This window comes from Stegostoma tigrinum, chromosome 6 (genome assembly GCF_030684315.1).
Source record: "Stegostoma tigrinum isolate sSteTig4 chromosome 6, sSteTig4.hap1, whole genome shotgun sequence".
In the NCBI taxonomy this organism is placed as follows: domain Eukaryota; kingdom Metazoa; phylum Chordata; class Chondrichthyes; order Orectolobiformes; family Stegostomatidae; genus Stegostoma; species Stegostoma tigrinum.
This window is the reverse complement of record NC_081359.1, coordinates 112317717-112337171: the sequence shown is the minus strand read 5'-3', so window position 1 is coordinate 112337171 and position 19455 is coordinate 112317717. Positions and strand designations below refer to the sequence as shown.

At 50.7% G+C, this 19455-nt stretch overlaps 1 protein-coding gene across 4 annotated transcripts in view; it reads right to left on the bottom strand.

Annotated features, from left to right (window-relative positions):
- The window catches only part of LOC125453662 (cholecystokinin receptor-like), a 43503-nt gene that overhangs the window by 23260 nt on the left and 788 nt on the right, over positions 1 to 19455 (bottom strand). Inside the window, exon 1 of one of the 4 annotated variants that reach the window (XM_059646892.1) lies at positions 8784 to 8858. The exons of the other annotated variants lie outside the window; for them this stretch is intronic. The gene's annotated coding sequence lies outside the window, so the exon portion shown is untranslated. Of the gene's footprint in view, positions 1 to 8783; positions 8859 to 19455 lie in introns of those variants that run through there. 4 annotated transcript variants of the gene reach the window in all.

Below are 19455 nucleotides of genomic sequence, written 5' to 3'. Positions count from 1 at the left end.
ACTCACACACACTCTCTCACACACACACAGACACTCACACACACTCTCTCACACTCACACCACTCACACTTACACATACTCTCTCACACTGACACTCTCACACTCACACTCTCTCTCACACTCAAACACTCTCACTCACACTCACACACTCTCTCTCATGCTCAGACTCTCTCACACACACACTCACACCCTCACACTTTCTCACACTCACACTCTCTCTCACACTCACACACACTCACACTTACACATGCTCTCTCACATACACATACTCATGCGCACACGCTCATATTCACACTCACACTCTCTCATATACACACACTCTCACACTCTCTCACACTCACACACTCTCTCTTACACAATCACACACACACACTCTCTTACACTCACACAGTTTCTCTCACACTCACACAAACTCTCTCACACTCACATTTACACACACTCTCTCTCACTCACACACTCTCACACTCAGTCTCACACTCACACACTCTCTCTTACACAATCACATACATACACTCTCTCACGCTCACACACACTCTCTCACATGCACATTCTCACATGCATACACTCTTTCTCACACACACACACTCTCTCACACTCACACACACTCTCTCACACACTCTCACACTCACACACTTCCTCTCACACTCACATTTACACACTCTCCATCTCACTCACACACTCTCACACTCATACTCTGTCTCTCACACTCATGCACTCTCTCTCACACTCACACACGACTCTCTCACAGTCACACACACACACAGTCTCTCACACTCACACTCTCTCACACTCACACACACTCTCTCACACACACACTAACTCTCACACTCACACACTCTCTCACACTCACACATTCTCTCACACTCACACTCACTCACACTCTCTCACATTCATACTCTCACACTCACACACACTCTCTCACACTCACACACACTCAGACTTACACACACTCTCTCACACTCACATTCTCACACTCACACTCACACACTCTCATGCTCAGACTCTCTCACACACACACCCTCACACTTTCTCACACTCACACTCTCTCACATTCACACTCACACACTCTCTCACACTCACACACTCTCTTACACTCACACACACTCTCTCACACACACACTCTCACTCACACTCTCTCACACACACTCTCTCACACTCACACACTCACACTCCCACACACTCTCTCACACTCACACTCCCACACACTCTCTCACGCTCAGACTCTCTCACACACACACTCTCACACCCTCACACTCACACTCTCGCTCACACACACACACCCACACTTACACATACTCTCTCACATACACTCACACTCACGCGCACACACTCTCACATTCACACTCTCTCACACTCTCATATTCACACACTCTCACACTCTGTCTCACACTCACACACTCTCTTACGCTCACACACACTCTCTCATGCTCACACACACACTCTCACACTAACTCTCACACTCACACAGTTTCTCTCACACTCACACCCACACTCTCACACTCACATTTACACACACTCTCTCTCTCTCTCACTCACACACTCTCACATTCAGTCTCACACTCACACATTCTCTCTTACACAATCACATACATACACTCTCTTACACTCACACACACTCTCTCATGCTCACACACACTCTCTCACATGCACACTCTCACACTCATACACTCTGTCTCACACTCACACACGCTCTCCCACACTCACACGCTCTCTCTTAGACTCACACACACTCTCTTACACTCACACACTCTCACACTAACTCTCACACTCACACACTTTCTCTCACACTCACACTCTCACACTCACACTTACACACTCTCTCTCTTACTCACATACTCTCACACCCATACACTGTCTCTCACACTCACGCACTCTCTCACACTCACACACGACTCTCTCACAGTCACACACACAGTCTCTCACACTCACACACTCTCTCTCTCACACAGCCATGCGCTCACATACACACACACAATCAATCTCTCACACTCATTTCACACACACTCTCTCTCATACTCACACACTCCCTCACACTCATGCACACACTCTCTCACATACACACTCTCTCACACTCACACACTCACTCGCACACATACACTCTCTCACACTCACACATTCTCTCTCGCTCACTCACACACTCACACATACTCTCTCACACTCACACACTCATTCGCACACATACACTGTCTCACACTCACAGATTCTCTCTCTCGCACACACACACACACATGCACACACTCGTTCACACACATACACTCACTCACACACACACACGCACATGCACTCATTCACACACACACACTCACATTCACACACACTCGCTCTCTCCCTCACTCACACACACACACACACACACACACACACATGCAAACATAGAGTGAGTGTGATCCCTCTGTTCCCTCCCAACCCTATTATTTATCTGATATTCTCTTGTCATGGTTGTTCTAGGAGTAGACCATTCATTCCATTGAGCCTGTTCTGCCATTCAATACCATCATGGCTGATCAAACACTTCAATGCCTTTTCCCCAGCCCATCCCCATAACCCTGCACCGCGTGGTAATCGAAAATCTACAGTCTCTACCCGAGCCACACTCAAGCCCTCAGCTCCTACAAACCATGTGGGATAGCGAATTCCAAAGGATCACCACTCCCTGGGTGAGAAAAGTTCTTATTGCAAGTTTGGTGCCCTGGTCCAGACCCCCTAACCAGGGCAACATCTGACCTGCACTGACCCTGTCTGTCCCTCTAACATTTCACCCAGATCGCCTCTCATGCTCTGAGACTCTGGAGGATACAGGCCCAGATGTTTAATGCCTCTTCATGGCACTGTCCTGCCATCCCAGGAACAAGTCTTGTGAACCTTAGGTAGACAATTCGGAAGCTGAAAGGACACAGCAAGCCAGGCAGCATCTCCTGTGTGTCATTCCCTCCCTGAGGGAAGGAGGCTACAACGGCACACAGTGCGGCAGGTCCCACCTAACCTAGCTCCTGGACAACTACAGCAAGACTTCATCACGCCTTCCCTCACATGGGGAACAGTTCCAGAGCCATGGCTAAATGCACAGGAGCTCAGAACGATGAGAAATAATCTTATGAACATATCTGAAATGCTGAGGGGATGGGACAGAGTGGGAGAGCCTCCCATTTTGGGAGAAGGTTTCCTTGAGTTGGGGGAGGCGGGGGATGGATCTGGAACAAGGGGATGAGATTTAAGCAGAAACAGTTTCCCTTTTGAGACACAGATGAGGAAACTTCTTTTCTGTCAGGGAGTGTGTGAAATTGGAACTCTGAGGCTGGGCCCACGTTGAAGGTGGAGCTAGAACGAGTCCTCACAGACAATTGAGTGCAAGGTGATGGTGAAAAAGGGCAGCAAAGTGGAATTGAGAACACTATCAGGTCAGCTGCAATCATCTCAAACAGCACAGCAGGATCGAGGGGCTGAGTGGCCTCATGCATCGCCTAAACCTGATGCTTTGTCCTGTTCCTCCCACCTATTCAGGCTGATCTTCCCCTGCCCCCCGATCTACCCCCTTCAGTCCCTCTCCGTACCAGGCTCACAGCTGAGTAACACCTCATTTACTGACCTTCCCACGCTGGCCTGAGAATTCGCTCCCACACGCTCAGGCGAAAGCAAGTGAAGCCCTCGCTGTGGGGCCCACCACAGCCAGACTCTCAGTCACCACGTCGCACATTGGCTTATTTTCTGCAGAATTCACGACCACGAAGGGCGGTCGAAGGTAAAACATCGCATACTTTCAGGAAGAAGGTAGGTACAGCTGTTGGCGCTAAAGGGATATTGTGGCGGGGGGGTGGGCGGCGTTGAGCGGGGATTAAGCTCAATGATTGGCCATGATCACATTAAATAGCACAGCAGGTTCAGGGCTGAATGGCCCACTGCTGCTCCTATATCCTGTGTTTCTACATAGATGTCACTGGCCAGGCAGCGTTTAATGCCCATCCCTAATTGCCCACGTTGCTGTGGGTCTGGAGTCACATGTAGGCCTGACCGGGTAAGGGTGGCTGTTTCCTTCCCTGAAGGACATGAGTGAACCAGATGCGGTTTCTGACAATTGACGATGGTTATTACAAATGTTTTTGAAGCCCATCCTTTTAACATCTGTGCAGTGGGAGTCTAACCCGTGTCCCTGAGGCATTAACCTGGGGCTCAGGGTCAGTAGCTCAGCAACACCACCACCCACCCGTCCCTCCTCTTGGCACACCAGCCAAACTATGGGAAACACTTTGGAAACATCGCAGAGAACAAGCCACCCAGACTTTCCCAGATCAATCCCAATGTTTCCCTGAACAATGCCCAAGGCGAAAGCATGCTTTCTCTGTTTCAATGTCACATCTATTTTGTGAGACAGTTGGAAAAATAGCAAAGAATTTTTGAACATTTCTCCGATTCACGGAGCAGTGAAAGATAAAGGATTCTAACATTACTGATCATTTATGACTATCTTCGCAGCTCCATCCATCAGCTGGTCGACAGTTTAATTACACACCAAATGCCTCCAAAAACCAGATGATTCACAAATAAAAGCATTTCTACAAATAGCTGCTGGGTCGGGGGAGGGAAGTCAACAGCAGTCACTGTTTGGAATTTATTCAGCGTGTGTGGGCAGCTCTGGGAAACCTGCACCGAAACACAGAGAGAGAGAAAACTGCCAAATACTCATCAGCGAAGGCCACAGACTGTGGCCATGTCCAGCCTGAAGAGACAGCTTGGAGATGTCAGGGCTGTTCTCCCTGGAAGGGAGAAGGTGGACGGGAGAAATTGATGAATCATGAGGGGTCTGCAGAGAGGGGTCAGGGAGAAATGGTCACCGATGGCAGGGGTTTGGGGGGTGGAGGATGGGGAAGCAGAGGCTGTGGGTCGAAGGGGATTGATAAAAGAAGCAATGGAGACACAAGAAGGTTCACACAGAGAGAGGGTGAGGATGAGAGAACCACACACTGTTAGAACCTGAAAGGCCAAACTCCCAAAGTTACCTCAGAGGGTTTGCAGCAATGAATAGGTCAGTGCTGAGGGAGCGGGTACTATCGGAGGGTCAGTGCTGAGGGAGCACCGCACTGTCGGAGGGTCGGTGCTGAGGGAGCGCCGCACTGTCGGAGGGTCGGTGCTGAAGGAGAGCCGCACTGTCGGAGGGTCGGTGCTGAAGGAGAGCCGCACTGTCGGAGGGTCGGTGCTGAGGGAGCGCCGCACTGTCAGAGGGTCAGTGCTGAGGGAGAGCCGCACTGTCGGAGGGTCGGTGCTGAGGGAGCGCCGCACTGTCGGAGGGTCGGTGCTGAGGGAGCACCGCACTGTCGGAGGGTCAGTGCTGAGGGAGAGCCGCACTGTGGGAGGGTCAGCTCTGAGGGAGTGGGCACTGTCGGAGGGTCAGTGCTGAGGGAGTCTTGTACTACTTCCATCTGGAAAGACAAGGGGCAGCAGATATATGGGAACACCCCCACCACCTTCAAGTTCCCCTCCAAGCCACTCACCATCCTGACTTTGAAATATATCGCCGTTCCTTCACTGTCACTGGGTCAAAATCCTGGAATTCCCTCCCTCAGGGACATTGTGGGTCAACTCACAGCAGGCAGACTGCAGCGGCTCAGGAAGGCAGCTCACCCCCACCTTCTCAAGGAGCAATTAGGGACAGGCAAGAAACAGCCAATGCAGAGATGAATGAATCACAATCTGGTAAATGAAAGCCCAATTCAGGTCGAGATTGGGAGAGTTTATACAATCAAACTGAAATGATGGAGAAGCCAAATATACACATTGTGGCTGTTTTCATTGAGGGTCTCTCAGAAGCTCTCCCTGAAATAGTTATTTCAGGAGCCAGTGAGAATGTGGATGGAATTGATTGTTAGAAAAAAGGTCACCTTGCACAAATTAACAGGATTGAAAATTGACAAATCCCAGGCACAAGAGCCCTGAGAATGCGAAACTAACTAGGTGTCAGCAGCTGCATCATTACGTGAAGGTTTCGTAAGGACATAAGAAACAGGAGTAGGAGTAGGCCATTCAGCCCATCAAGCCTGCTTGGCCATTCAATAAGATCGTAGCTCATCTTTTCATGGGCTCAGCTCACCATTACCCTTCATTCCTTTTCTGTTCAAAAATCTATCTATCTTTGCCTTAAAAACATACAATAACTGCTTCCCTAGGCAGGGACTTCCACAGATTCTCACCCTTTTGGGTGAAGAAGTTCCTCCTCAACTCAGCCCTGAACCTGCTCCCCGTTACTGTGAGGTTGTATTTCTGAGTTCTCGTTACATTTCACTGCTTCTCATTTGGAAGGTTCGAAATGTTACTGTCTTGTTTAAGAAAGGAGGGAGACAGAAAACGGGCGCCGAGAGAGCTGATAGCCTGTACGCAGGAGGATGGAAAGTCCTGGGGTGTATGGTTAAAGGATCTTTGGGATATTCAGACAGTCAAGAGACAGCGAAATAAAAACCAGAAGAACTGTACTTGGACTTAACTGCACGGACAGCAGTCAGTTTGGAGGGAGATGGGTTGGATTGGGTAAAGCCGGGACCGGGGTCAGAGAAATTGTCTCTGCACCACGTCGACAGGTCTCAATGAACAGCAGGAGAGCAGGTGAAAGGCCAGAGGGAGGGGTCCAGGTGGAGCGAGAGTGTTGGAACTGGGCAAAAGGTGTCGGTGGGACGGGGAGAGGGTTCTCACGGAGGTGAAGATGGTGGAAAAAGGCTTCGACATCCTGTTGAGCCTGAAAGCTGAGGTTCTGAGGAAGGGTCACTGGACCTGAAATGTTAACTCTGATTTCTCTCCGCAGATGCTGCTAGACCTGCTGAGCTTTTCCAGCAACTCTTGTCTGTTGTTCCTGGTGAGAATGCACCGAGAGTACTGTGTGAAGGTCTGGTCGCTTTCCCTAGGGATGGATAGACTGGTTAAAGAGGGACTGCAGAGGAGGTCCACTGGACCGATTCCTGGGACGGTGAGACTGCCCTGTGAGGAGACATTGTGGAGGCTTTAGAGTTTAGAAATTGAAAAGAATGAGAAGCGAGTTCATCGAAACCTATAAAGTTTTTTAGCGACGTGACAGCATCAGTTTCCCTGGATTGTGGGGTCTGGCACCAGGGGATCGTACAAAGGGTAGGCCATTTTTGACTCAGGTGAGGAAGAGCATTTTCATTCAGATGACGGTGAGTTTAGAATTGTCAATCCTATCCACTGTTGAAGGTCTTTCACTGAGAGGGTTCAAGAGACTGATAGGTTTCCAGTTAGTGATAGGAATGAGTGAGTTCCTCTTGTCAGTAAGATGATCAGGCTTTGTCGGAGGCTCACTGATGCTGTTACCTAGAATGGTGACGAAACGTCTGAAAACAAACCTTCCAGCTCAGCGAGCAAACTCACATCCATGATCAGTGATAATCTAGACTAGCAGAGCAGGCTCAATGGGCTGAATGGCCTACTCCTGTTCCAACTTGCTGTAGTCTTATAGTCAGAAATGTGAGGGTTCTATGTGGTGTAGTGTTACCATCCCACCTATAGGCCAGGGGACCTCCTCGGGATAAGGGTATCACAGCCCAGGCAGCATTTATTGTCCATCCCTAACAGCCCAAAGTCAACCACATTGCTGTGGAACTGGAGTCACACGTAGGCCAGACCAGATAAGGATGGCGGTTTCCTTCCCGAAAGGGCACTAGTGAACCAGATGGGTTTTTCCAAACAATCACAGTCATCGTTAGATTCTTAATACCAGATAGTTATCGAATTCAAATTCCACCATCTGCTGAAGTGGGATTTGATCCTGGGTTCCCAGGACATTACTTGTGTCCCTGGCATAACAGTCCCGCAATAATACCACTCGGCCATCACCGCCTCATGCGCAACAAAACTCCTGAACATGATGATTAGAAAACAAAAAGTGAGAATTATTTTTGTGGTTGTAAATCTTAATCACAAAGCCCCTCAACTAAATCAACTGGACTAACTCTCCAGCTGCATGCTGGGAAACTGCTTCACACTCCTCATTATCAGAAAGTTCCTCCCCGCACACAGACATCACTCAGAGACAATTCCATCACCTTTTCCTTTAAAAAATGAGGTTAATTCCATCAGAATGCCAACAAGTGTAAATCTCTGCACAGAGAGCCTCTGACAGTGTGGCACACACCCAGCACTGACCCTCCAACAGTGCGGCGCTCCCTCAGCGCTGACCCTCCGACAGTGCCCAATCTGTCAGCACAGACCATCTAACAGTGCCCACTCCCTCAACACTGGCCCTCCGACAGTGTGGCGCTCACTCAGCACTGACCCTCTGACAGTGCCCATTCCCTCAGCACTGACCCTCCGACAGTGCCCACTCCCTCAGCACTGACCCTCCGACAGTGCGGCGCTCCCTCAGCACTGACCCTCCGACAGTGCGGTGCTCCGTCAGCATAAGATTTCAGTCCCATTCTCACCGACAAGTTCTTTGTTGGTTTCCTGTGGGGGATGTGGATGTCTCTGAGTGGGTGAGTGGGTATAGTGTCTGTCTGTGCCCTGTGGAAGGTGAGGGTGAGGTTGACTCCATGTTGAGATTTTGGCCCATTCACTTGCCCCTGGCACCTCACTGCGACATTAATCACACTCAGACTCCATTCCCTGTTGTCATGGAAATCTCTCTTTCCTGAATGTTTACCTAAGACCCTTTGGAAATTCTGACTGAATATGTAGCTCTTCTCCAGGCAGCGTGTTCCTGCCTGTACCATCTTGTCTTCTGTATTCTAAACATGATTTGACATCCAATGATAAATCTCCTGCATCTCTCCGGAAAACAATCTCACCATTCCTGGGGGATTCATCCTTCTTGCTGCTTGTAGTGTCACCTCAGGATCAGTGCTCCTCACTGTGACTGCACAGTGTGTGCTTCAGCGTGTGGTACTGTTCATCCCAATATCAGCGAGCACTCTGGGGTGGGCTCTATCACAGTCACTCTGCTTCCAGGCCCCCTGCCAGGCCTTGCTTGTCACCTCCTTCATTCACTCAATGGTTCTGGGTATCACTGGCTGGGCCCAGCATTTATTGCCCCGTCCCTAGTTGCCTCCTTGAGGAGGAGGAGGTGGTGGTGAGCTGCCTCCTAGAGTCCCTGCATTCCATGTGCTGTGGGTTGACCCACAATGCCCCTTAGGGAGGGAATTCCAGGATTTTGACCCAGCCACACTGAAAGAACGGCAATATATTCCCAAGTCAGGATGGTGAGCAGCTTGGAGGTGGAACTTGCAGGGGGTTGGTGTTCCCATGTATCTGCTGCCTTTGTCCTTCCAGATGGAGGTGGTCGGGGGTTTGGAAGGTGCTTTGGTGAATTGTGGTGGAATTCCCGCTTTGGGAAAAGATGAGACAAGTTTGGACGATGGTTTTTAGAGACGATGAAGAGCAGACTTGTTGGAGCCTGGGGTCTGGACAGAGGGAACAGGGAGAAACTATCCCCAACAGGGGAGGGGGGGAAGGTCGGAGAAGCAGAGGCCGTGGATTGAAGGGGATTGATAAAAAAAAAGCAATGGAGACGTGGAGGGCGGGAGAATTCCACCAGCACATTCAGAGAGCTAGTATCGGCACAGTGGACAGAATGGCCTTGACTGGGCTGTAACAATTCTGTGAGGTTCAGAAACAGGCTGAGCATGTGGATGACAGGATGGTTAGGACAGGCCTGGCCGGGGGTGGGGGTCGGGGTGAGGCCCTACACCCAGCGGAGAAATAAGTGGGAGTGGGTAAGTAAACGCTGTCTGTGAACCGCGAGGGGCACTGGGGCAGTTACCCTGGAGACGGTCAGAGGGACAGTGATGGCACTGTCCCAGGCTGAAGTAATTACACTGCAGAGGGGGTAATTGGGGGTGGGCAGGGGGTGGCCGAGGGTGTATCTGCGGTGATGTGCTAATTGATAGAGATCCCGGCTCTAAACAAACACTCCAACTCCACTCTCTAAGACTCTGAGATGTTCGTCCTGCTTCTCTCCCCACAGAGACCACCGGACCTGCAGAGTTTCTCCAGCACTTTTTCTCTTTGTTTTAGGTATGCAGCATCCGCAGTATTTCGATCCAATTAAACACCGAGAGGCTGGGCCACACAGATACCATCAGATTGGGGTCCAGTCGGGGGCCCACAGCCTCTCTGACACCCAGCCGGAGGGAGAGAGAGTGGGAGCCACTCAGAACGAGTTCAGAAAACGCTGGTGATTTCTCAGCCCAGCCTCGGCGGGCTGCCTCCTCACACGGCCTGCTGGAGCTGCCATCCTTAAACAGAAGGCAGCAGTGGGGAATTAAAGAGACGCCATGGTGCAGAGATAATGTCGCTCAGGCTAACATTCCCGAGCTCCCGGCTGATTCTTGGGAATCACACATCAAATCCCACCCTGACTGCTGGCAGAGGTGGAACTAGGAATTTTAAAAAAATGTCTAGTCTAGTGGCAATCAATTAAAATCCCACCTGGTTCACTAATGCCCTTTAGGGAGGGAAATCTGCCATCCTTACCTGGTCTGGCCTACATGTGACTCCAGACCCACTGCAATGGGAGGTGATTCTGAAATAAAGTCACCCAGCTTTACCAAACTGTCAGTAAAGGATGGAATTGGAAGGACCACCATGGGGTGGCGGGGGGAGGGGGGGTGCACAGGGAACAGCAGAAGCAGCTCCACAGCATCCTCACTGGGGACAGCCAGGAGATCAAGGGGCGGCACGGTGGCTCAGTGTTTAGCACTGCAGTCTCACAGCGCCAGGGACCTGGGTTCGATTCCAGCCTCGGGTCAGTCTGTGTGGAGTTTGCACATTCTCCCCGTGTCTGTGTGGGTTTTCTCCGGGTGCTCCGGTTTCCTCCCACAGTCCAAAGAGGTTGGGTGGACTGGCCATGGGAAACTGCTCATATAGCATCCAAGATGTGCAGGCGAGGTGAATTAACCAGAGGAAATGCAGGGTCACAGGGGCTGGGTGGGATGCTGTAAGGGTCAGTGGGACCTGTTGGGCTGAAGGGCCTGTTTCCACACTGTAGGGATTCTATGTCCTGGGTTGAGAAGGAACATCTTTACCCAAAGGGGTGTGAATCTGTGGAATTCCCTGCCCAGGGAGGCTCCGTCATTGAATGTTATTAAGGTAAAGATTGATTGTTGAACAGTTAAGGGTTTATGGTGAGTGGGTGGGTAAACGGGGCTGAGTCCATGAGGAGATCAGCTCATGGTCTTACTGAGAGGTGGGGCGGGCCCGATAGCCCTGCTCCTGTTTCCCATGGTCTTATATTTTGAGAGAGGGTCAGTGAGTTGATGCTGGGGTTCACCACGGAATTGCAATCTCAAAAGAGCCATAGACTCATCAAGATGTACAGCACAGAATAATGCCCTTCGGCCCATCAAGTCTGAACCTGGTAAAAACAAGCACCTTACTGTTCTCCCGTTTCACGGTAATTAGCTCATTGCATTGACAATGATCGCACACATCCAAATATTCAATGATCTCCCACTCTAACAGGCCGAGCGATCCCGGATCCCACCAGCCTCTGGGAGAAAAAAGTTGTTCTCACATTCGCTCTAAACCTCCTGCCCTGTCCCTTAAATGCCCCGGTCACTGATCCCTCCATCAGGGGGATGCTACATCCAGTCTACCCTATCCACGCCCCCCTATACTTTATTCATCTCAAACAGGTCCCCTCTGCTCACAGTCTCCTCTGCTCCAAAGAAGACAAACTGAGTCTGCCCAATCTCTTTCCCACTGAAGCGCTCCAGCCCAGGCAACATCCTGGTACATCTCCCTCTGCACCCTTTCCAGTGCTATCACATCCCTCCTGTAATATCAATCAGCAGACATTTGCACACAGCAAGATCCCATGATCTGTGATGTGACCATAAGCAGTGAATGAGCTTGGCTGATATGGACTGAGGAACTGATCTTGTGCTGTCAATCAGAACGAGCCCAGATTGTCACATTTCAACTTAAAAACCATGTGAGAACATTACTGTCAAACAGAGCCAAACACAAACATCAAAAGCATCCCTTCCGACAGTATAGCACTCCCTCAGCACTGACCCTCCGACAGTGCGGCACTCCCTCAGCACTGACCCTCCGACAATGCCCACTCCCTCAGCACTGACCCTCCGACAGTGCCCACTCACTCAGCACTGACCCACCGACAGTGCCCACTCCCTCAGCACTGACCCTCCGACAGTGCGGCACTTCCTCAGCACTGACCCTCCGACAGTGCCCACTCCCTCAGCACTGACCCTCTGACAGTGCAGCGCTCCCTCAGCACTGACCCTCCGACAGTGCGGCACTCCCTCAGCACTGACCCTCCGACAGTGCCCACTCCCTCAGCACTGACCCTCCGACAGTGCGGCACTCCCTCAGCACTGACCCTCCGACAGTGCGGCACTCCCTCAGCACTGACCCTCTGACAGTGCAGCGCTCCCTCAGCACCGACCCTCCGACAGTGCCCACTCCCTCAGCACTGACCCTCCGACAGTGCGGCTCTCCCTCAGCACTGACCCGCCGACAGTGCCCACTCTCTGAGCACTGACCCTCCGACAGTGCGGCACTTCCTCAGCACTGACCCTCCGACAGTGCGGCACTTCCTCAGCACTGACCCTCCGACAGTGCCCGCTCCCTCAGCATTGACCCTCCGACAGTGCGGCGCTCCCTCAGCACTGACCCTCCGACAGTGCGGCACTCCCTCAGCACTGACCCTCCGACAGTGCCCACTCCCCCAGCACTGGCCCTCCAACAGTGCGGCACTCCCTCAGCACTGACCCTCCGACAATGCCCACTCCCTCAGCACTGACCCTCCGACAGTGCGGCGCTCCCTCAGCACTGACCCTCCGACAGTGCCCATTTCCTCAGCACTGACCCTCCGACAGTGCGGCGCTCCCTCAGCACTGACCCTCCGACAGTGCCCACTCCCTCAGCACTGACCCTCTGACAGTGCGGCACTTCCTCAGCACTGACCCTCCGATAGTGTCCACTCCCTCAGCACTGACCCTTCGACAGTGCGGTGCTCCCTCAGCACTGACCCTCCGACAGTGCGGCGCTCCCTCAGCACTGACCCTCCGACAGTGCGGCGCTCCCTCAGCACTGACCCTCTGACAGTGCGGCACTCCCTCAGCACTGACCCTCTGACAGTGCGGCACTCCCTCAGCACTGACCCTCCGACAGTGCGGTGCTCCCTCGGCGCTGACCCTCTGACAGTGCCGCACTCCCTCAGCACTGACCCTCTGACAGTGCCCACTCCCTCAGCACTGATCCTCCAACAGTGCGGCACTTCCTCAGCACTGACTCTCCGACAGTGCCCGCTCCCTCAGCGCTGACCCTCCAACAGTGCCCACTCCCTCAGCACTGACCCTCCGACAGTGCCCACTCCCTCAGCACTGACCCTCCGACAGTGCCCACTCCCTCAGCACTGACTCTGAGACAGTAAAGTGCTAAGGTAGAGGAGTAAATGTATGCCCTTCAGCCCATCAAGCTTGCTTTGATGAGATTTTGGCTTATCCGGTCACTGTCTACTACACTTTCCTGCCCTTTCCCCAGAACCATTGATTTCCTTCCTGATTAAAGTCCATCTGACCCCTCCTTAAATTCACTCAATGCACCAGCGCCCATTCACTGAGTCCCACAGTTTCATGGCTGTCTATTCCTGTTGTGGTCTCACTAAAGCCATGTACAGACACAGCATCACTGCTCCACATTTATACTCTGTTCCTTCAGCGAGAAATTCCAAAATCCCATTTCCTGTCCTTACTGCCAGCTGTACCTGCAGATCAATTTTCTGCAAGTCATGCACGAGGATTCCCAGATCCCTCTACGCTGCCATGCACGAGGATTCCCAGATCCTTCTACACTGTCGTGCACGAGGATTCCCAGATCCTACTACACTGTCGTGCACAAGGATCCCAGATCTCTGTACACTGTCATGCACGAGGATTCCCAGGTATCTCTACACTATCATGCACAAGAATTCCCAGATCCCTGTACACTGTCATGCACAAGGATTCCCAGGTATCTCTACACTATCATGCACAAGGATTCCCAGATCCCTCTACACTGTCATGCACAAGAATTCCCAGATCCCTGTACACTGTCATGCACAAGGATCCCAGATCTCTCTACACTGCCGTGCACGAGGATTCCCAGATCCCTCTACACTGTCTTGCACAAGGATCCCAGATCTCTCTGCACTGTTGTGTACGAGGATTCCCAGATTCCTCTACACTGGAGCAGTCTGCAGTTTATGTCCAGTTAGATAATGAGCTGCCTTTCTATTCCTCTGGCCAAGATAGATAACCTCACACTTACCCATGTTAAACTTCATCAGCCAAATTTTAGCCCATTCACTCAACCTATCTGTATCCATCTGTAAATTCCTCATTTCTTCATTGCATCTTACTTTCCCATATATTTTCGTGTCGTTTGCAAATTTGGCTATAGTACTTTCTATCCTTGCATCCCAAGTCATTGATATAGATTGTAAATAGTTGGGGCCTGTGAACTGAACCCTGTGGCAGCCCACTTATTATGCATTGCTAGCCAGAAAAGGACCCTTCTATCCTAACTGTTTTCTGTTGGTTGGCCAATCCTCTTTCCCTAGCTAATAAATTACCCTGAACCCCATGTGATCTTACCTTGCGTATTAACCTTTTTATGTTGCACCTTATAAAATGCTTCCAGATGTCCAGATATGCTATTTCTACAGGATCCTCATGATCCATGTTACTTGGCATGTCTTCAAAGCATTAAGCAAATTAGCCATAACTGATTTACCCTTCATAAAACCATACTGACGGATTATACTTTGGCCTTTGAAATCTTCTATTTCCCAAAAGGTAACCTCTCACTCACTCTGAATTCCAACAAGTACAGAACAAACATACTCAACCCCTCCTCATAAGACCATCGCTCCATACCTGGTATCAGTCTCATGAACCTTTACGATGGGACATTGATCAGATGGGCCTGGGCTGAGGAGTGGCAGATAGAGTTTAATTTAGATAAATGTGAGGTGCTGCATTTAGGAAAGGCAAGTCAGGGCAGGACTTAAACACTTAATGGTAAGGTCCTGGGGAGTGTGGTTAAACAAAGAGACTTTGGAGTTTAGGTTCAAAAGTTCCTTGAAAGTGGAGTCGCAGGTAGACAGGATAGTGAAGGTGTTGGGTATGTCTGCCTTTATTGGTCAGTGCATTGAGTGTAGGAGTTGGGGGGTTCATGTTGTGGTTGTACAGGATGTTGACTCAGCCACTATTGGAATGCTGTGTGCAATTCCAGTCTCCCTGCTATAGGAAGGATGGTGTGAAACTGGAAAGAGGTCAGGAAAGATTTACAAGGATGTTGCCAGGGCTGGAGGGTTTGAGCTACAGGGAGAGGCTGGGTAGACTGGGGATATTTTCCCTGGAGTGTCAGAGTCTGAGGGGTGACCTCATCGAGGTTTGTAAATGCATGAATAGGGTGAATAGCCAAGATCTTATCCCCAGGGTGGGGTGGGCGAGTCCAAAACTAGAGGAACATAGGTTTAAGGTGAGAGGGGAAAGATTGAAAAGGGACCGAAGGGGTAACTTTTTCATGCAGAGAGTGGTGTGTGTATGGAATGAGCTGCCAGAGGAATTGGTGGAGGCTGGTACAGTTACAGCATTTAAAAGGCATCTGGATGGGTATATGAATAGGAAGGGTTTGGAGGGATATGGGCCCAATGCTGGCAAATGGGACTAGATTAATTTAGGAGATCAGGTCAGCATGGCTGAGATAGACTGAAGGGTCTGTTTCTGTGCCGAACAGCTCTATGACCTTTCACTGGGCTGCCTTCAATGCCAGTGCAATTTTCATTAGATTAGGGATCCCAAACTGCTCACAGTATTCTAGCTCTGACTAATGCCATGGATAGGGCTCGTGAAACTTCCCTGATGTTTATACTCCATTCCTCATGTAGAAGCCCTACAGTGATGGAAACAGGTCATTCAGCCCTTCAAAGAGCATCCCAACCAAAACCACCCTATCCCTATAATCTTGCATTTCCCCATGGCCAATCCACCGAGCGTGCACATCTTTGGGCTGTGGGAGGAAACCAGAGCACCCGGAGGAACCCCACACAGACACGGGGAGAATGTGAAAACTCTGCACAGACAGTCGCCCGAGGCTGGGATCGAAGCAGGTCCCTGGTGAGGCTGCAGTGCTAACCACTGAGCCACCGTGTCACCCCATTCAAACAAAGGTCAATATTCCATTCCATCAGATGTACCAGGCAGCCCAGAACCAGGGATCACAGTGTGAGGATACAGGGAATGCCATTTAGCACTGAGATGAGGAGAAATGTCTTCACCCAGAGCATGGGGAGCCTGTGGAATTCTCTGTCACAGAAAGTGGTTGAGGCTAAAACATTGAATGTTTTCGAGAAGGAATTAAATACAGCCCTTAGGGGTTAAAGTGTTTGGGGGAAATGTGGGAATAGGCGACTGGGCATGATCAGCCGTGAATATATTGAATGGTAGAGCAGGACTGAAGGGCTGAATGGCCTACTCCTGCTCCTATTTTCTTTGTCTGCCCTCCCGATTTCCTGCTGATGTTGGACGGTACTTTTTTTAATGATTCCTGGACAAAGATTCCCAAATCCCTCGACACGGTGGGCTTCTGCAGTCTCTTTCCATAAGAATAACACTAGGGGCTCTGGAAGAATCAGCAAAGGGTTAAAGTCACGGAGGAAGATAAAATTACTAAACCACAATCAGGGGCACATTGAGAGCTCAGAGGGTATGTAGATCATAAAAGGGCAATTAGGGAGGGTGGGAAAACAAAACACAACTAATAGGAAATAAGAGAAATCAAAAGGAGCATGAGAGACTAGAGAGGGGTAATAACAGCGGGCCAATAGGAGCGCAGCGTGGTAACAGCAGGGGGCATCAGATACTCTGGGGGTGAACAGTTTTTTATGTTGAATCACACTGTGAGCTCCCTGTTCCAGGATTTCTCCTCAATGTCAGCCTCTTGCTGAGAGCTTCCCAAAGTTGGGGTGGAGTGAGAAGGAAGGGGGTGGCATTTGTTACCTACAGAGGGGTACCTCAGCTGGTGCCCCCCACCCCTCACGCCTGATGCCTGTGGCCGTGAGGCAGCCTGGAGATTGGACCTTGCTATTTCAGTCGGGGGGACAGAACCGCAGCTCTCATGGTGCAACAGCCAAAGGGATAAACTCCAGGCCTGAAAATCTTCGCCCTCTGTCTCCCCCTCTCTCTCTCTCTCTCTCTGTCTCTGTCTCTGTCTCTCTCTCTCTCTCTCTCTCTGTCTCCCCCCCTCTCTCTCTGTCTGTCTGTCTCTCTCTGTCTCTCTGTCTCTCTCTCTGTCTCCCCCTCTCTCTCTCTGTCTGTCTCTCTCTCTCTGACTCTCTCTCTCTGTTTCTGTCTCTCTCTCTGTCTCTCTCTCTCTCTGACTCTCTCTCTCTCTAACTCTCTGTCTCTCTCTCTTTGTTTCTGTCTCTCTCTCTCTCTCTCTGACTCTCTCTCTCTCTCTCTCTCTCTCTGTCTCTCTCCCTCTCTGTCTGTAATTCAGTGAGTAACTCACTCAGGATGGCACAGGCTGCGCTATTGCCCCTCCACCGTCAGGGAAACACAATACCAAATATTCTGTGTTCTCTCTGGGAGAGGAGAACAGAGCCTCTCTGAGTTTTCTGGTCAATATCTCCTGCGGGTTGGGATTCAGGAGTCAGGGGTGTGACAGACTGGGAAAGGCAGTAAACACCGAGGAGGATAATAAAATATTCCAGCAGCACAGAGATGGTCTGCTGATAGGGATAGGAACGTGGCAAGTGTAATGTTATAGAGAGAAGTGATTCATCATTAGGGGACAATTGAAGTGAAACAGGAGAGAAGCTCGAGATCATAGTTGTGCAAGGCAGGAGGGGACAGGGAGGAGACGGGGGGATGGGGGGGATGGGGACGGTTTGGGGATGGGGACGGTTTGGGGAGGGGACGGGAAGGAGGATAGGGATGTAAATGTACCCACATCACAGTCAGCCAGAACGTGGTCAAAGGGGCCTTTAGGGGATTCTGGGGCAGCAGGCTGGTGTGATCATGAACCCAGCCTCTGAAATGGCTGTGGAAACAGATTGACAGAATGACAGATTGGTTCCGGCCGAGTTGAGGCCATTCAGCCCATTGTGCCTACTAACTCTCTGAATGAACAGGTGGAATTCTCCTACCCTGTAACCCTGTACATTCTCCCTGTTCAGGCAGGGATCCCATTCCCATCTGAAAGCCTCTATTGATGCTACCCCGCCCAGACTGCAAAGTAACACATTCCAGATCCTATCCCTCTCTCCGTGTGAACCTCCTTGTTATCTCCATTGCTTCTTTTATCAATCCCCTTCGATCCACAGCCTCTGCTTCCCCATCCTTTCCCCACCCCCATTGGCAACGGTTTCTCCCTGTTCCCTTGGTCCAGACCCCTCATAATTCTGAAAACTTCAATTAAATTTCCCTCAACCTTTTCCTTTCCAAGGAGAACAATCCCAGCTTCTTCAATCTGTACTCATGGCCGATGTTTCTCATTCCTGGAAATATTCCTCACGTCGTTCCTGTAATGTGGTGTACACAATCCTCCAGCTCAGGTCTAACCAGCGCCTTGTACAAGCTCACCATCACCGCTACCCCTCCCCACCCCCGTACCCCATGCTGCTTGAATAAAACCAGGGACACTGCCTGTTTTATTAACTGCACTCTCTGCCTGTCCTGACACTCTCCGTGATCTGTGCACAGCTCAGCAGTGACTTACAAAAGTAAGTTGAGTAAACTTCTGCAGGAAGGATATTCTCGAGGCTAAGGGACGTAGGGCAGTGGGCTCGCAGTAACTGGTTAGATCTTCCAGAAGGACACTTTGCGCACAATAGACACAATACTCTCCATCTATCATCGTTCACCCATTAAAGACATTGCTGTTTGTGGGAGCTTGCTCTGTACAAATTGACTACTGTATGTCCTTGGCTGTGAAACTCCTCAGGATGTGCTAGGTGTTATAGAAATGTAAATATATCTTTTACACTCAGTCCCTCCATTTTTTCTGGGATATGGACACGATTAGATAGTGGTTTGGGTGGGAATGTTTGTGTTAGTACGTCACACTGTCAGATCGGCTCAGCAAGGGGGGCGCAGGGTGACGGGTTGTAGGGGTAAGGGGACTTGCCCTGTTGGCACAGGCCCTGGGGCAGGGAGTGAGGGCAGAATCCAGGCTGCTATTTACAGAGATCCAAACTTTGGATCAAAAATAGATCCTGCAGCTCCCACTGGATCAGTCCGTCGGCTCTTTGGTCGATTCTCACTGAGTCATGCAGCGAGGGTCCAATTGTTAGGAAAAAATTCAGAATAAATGAGGGCTTCAAGAGGGCATCGGGGGACATTGAGGGGCATTGAGGGGCATTGAGGGGTATTGAGGGGCATTGAGGGGCATTGAGGGTCATTGAGGGACATTGAGGGGTATTGAAGGGCATTTAAGGGCATTGAGGGGTATTGA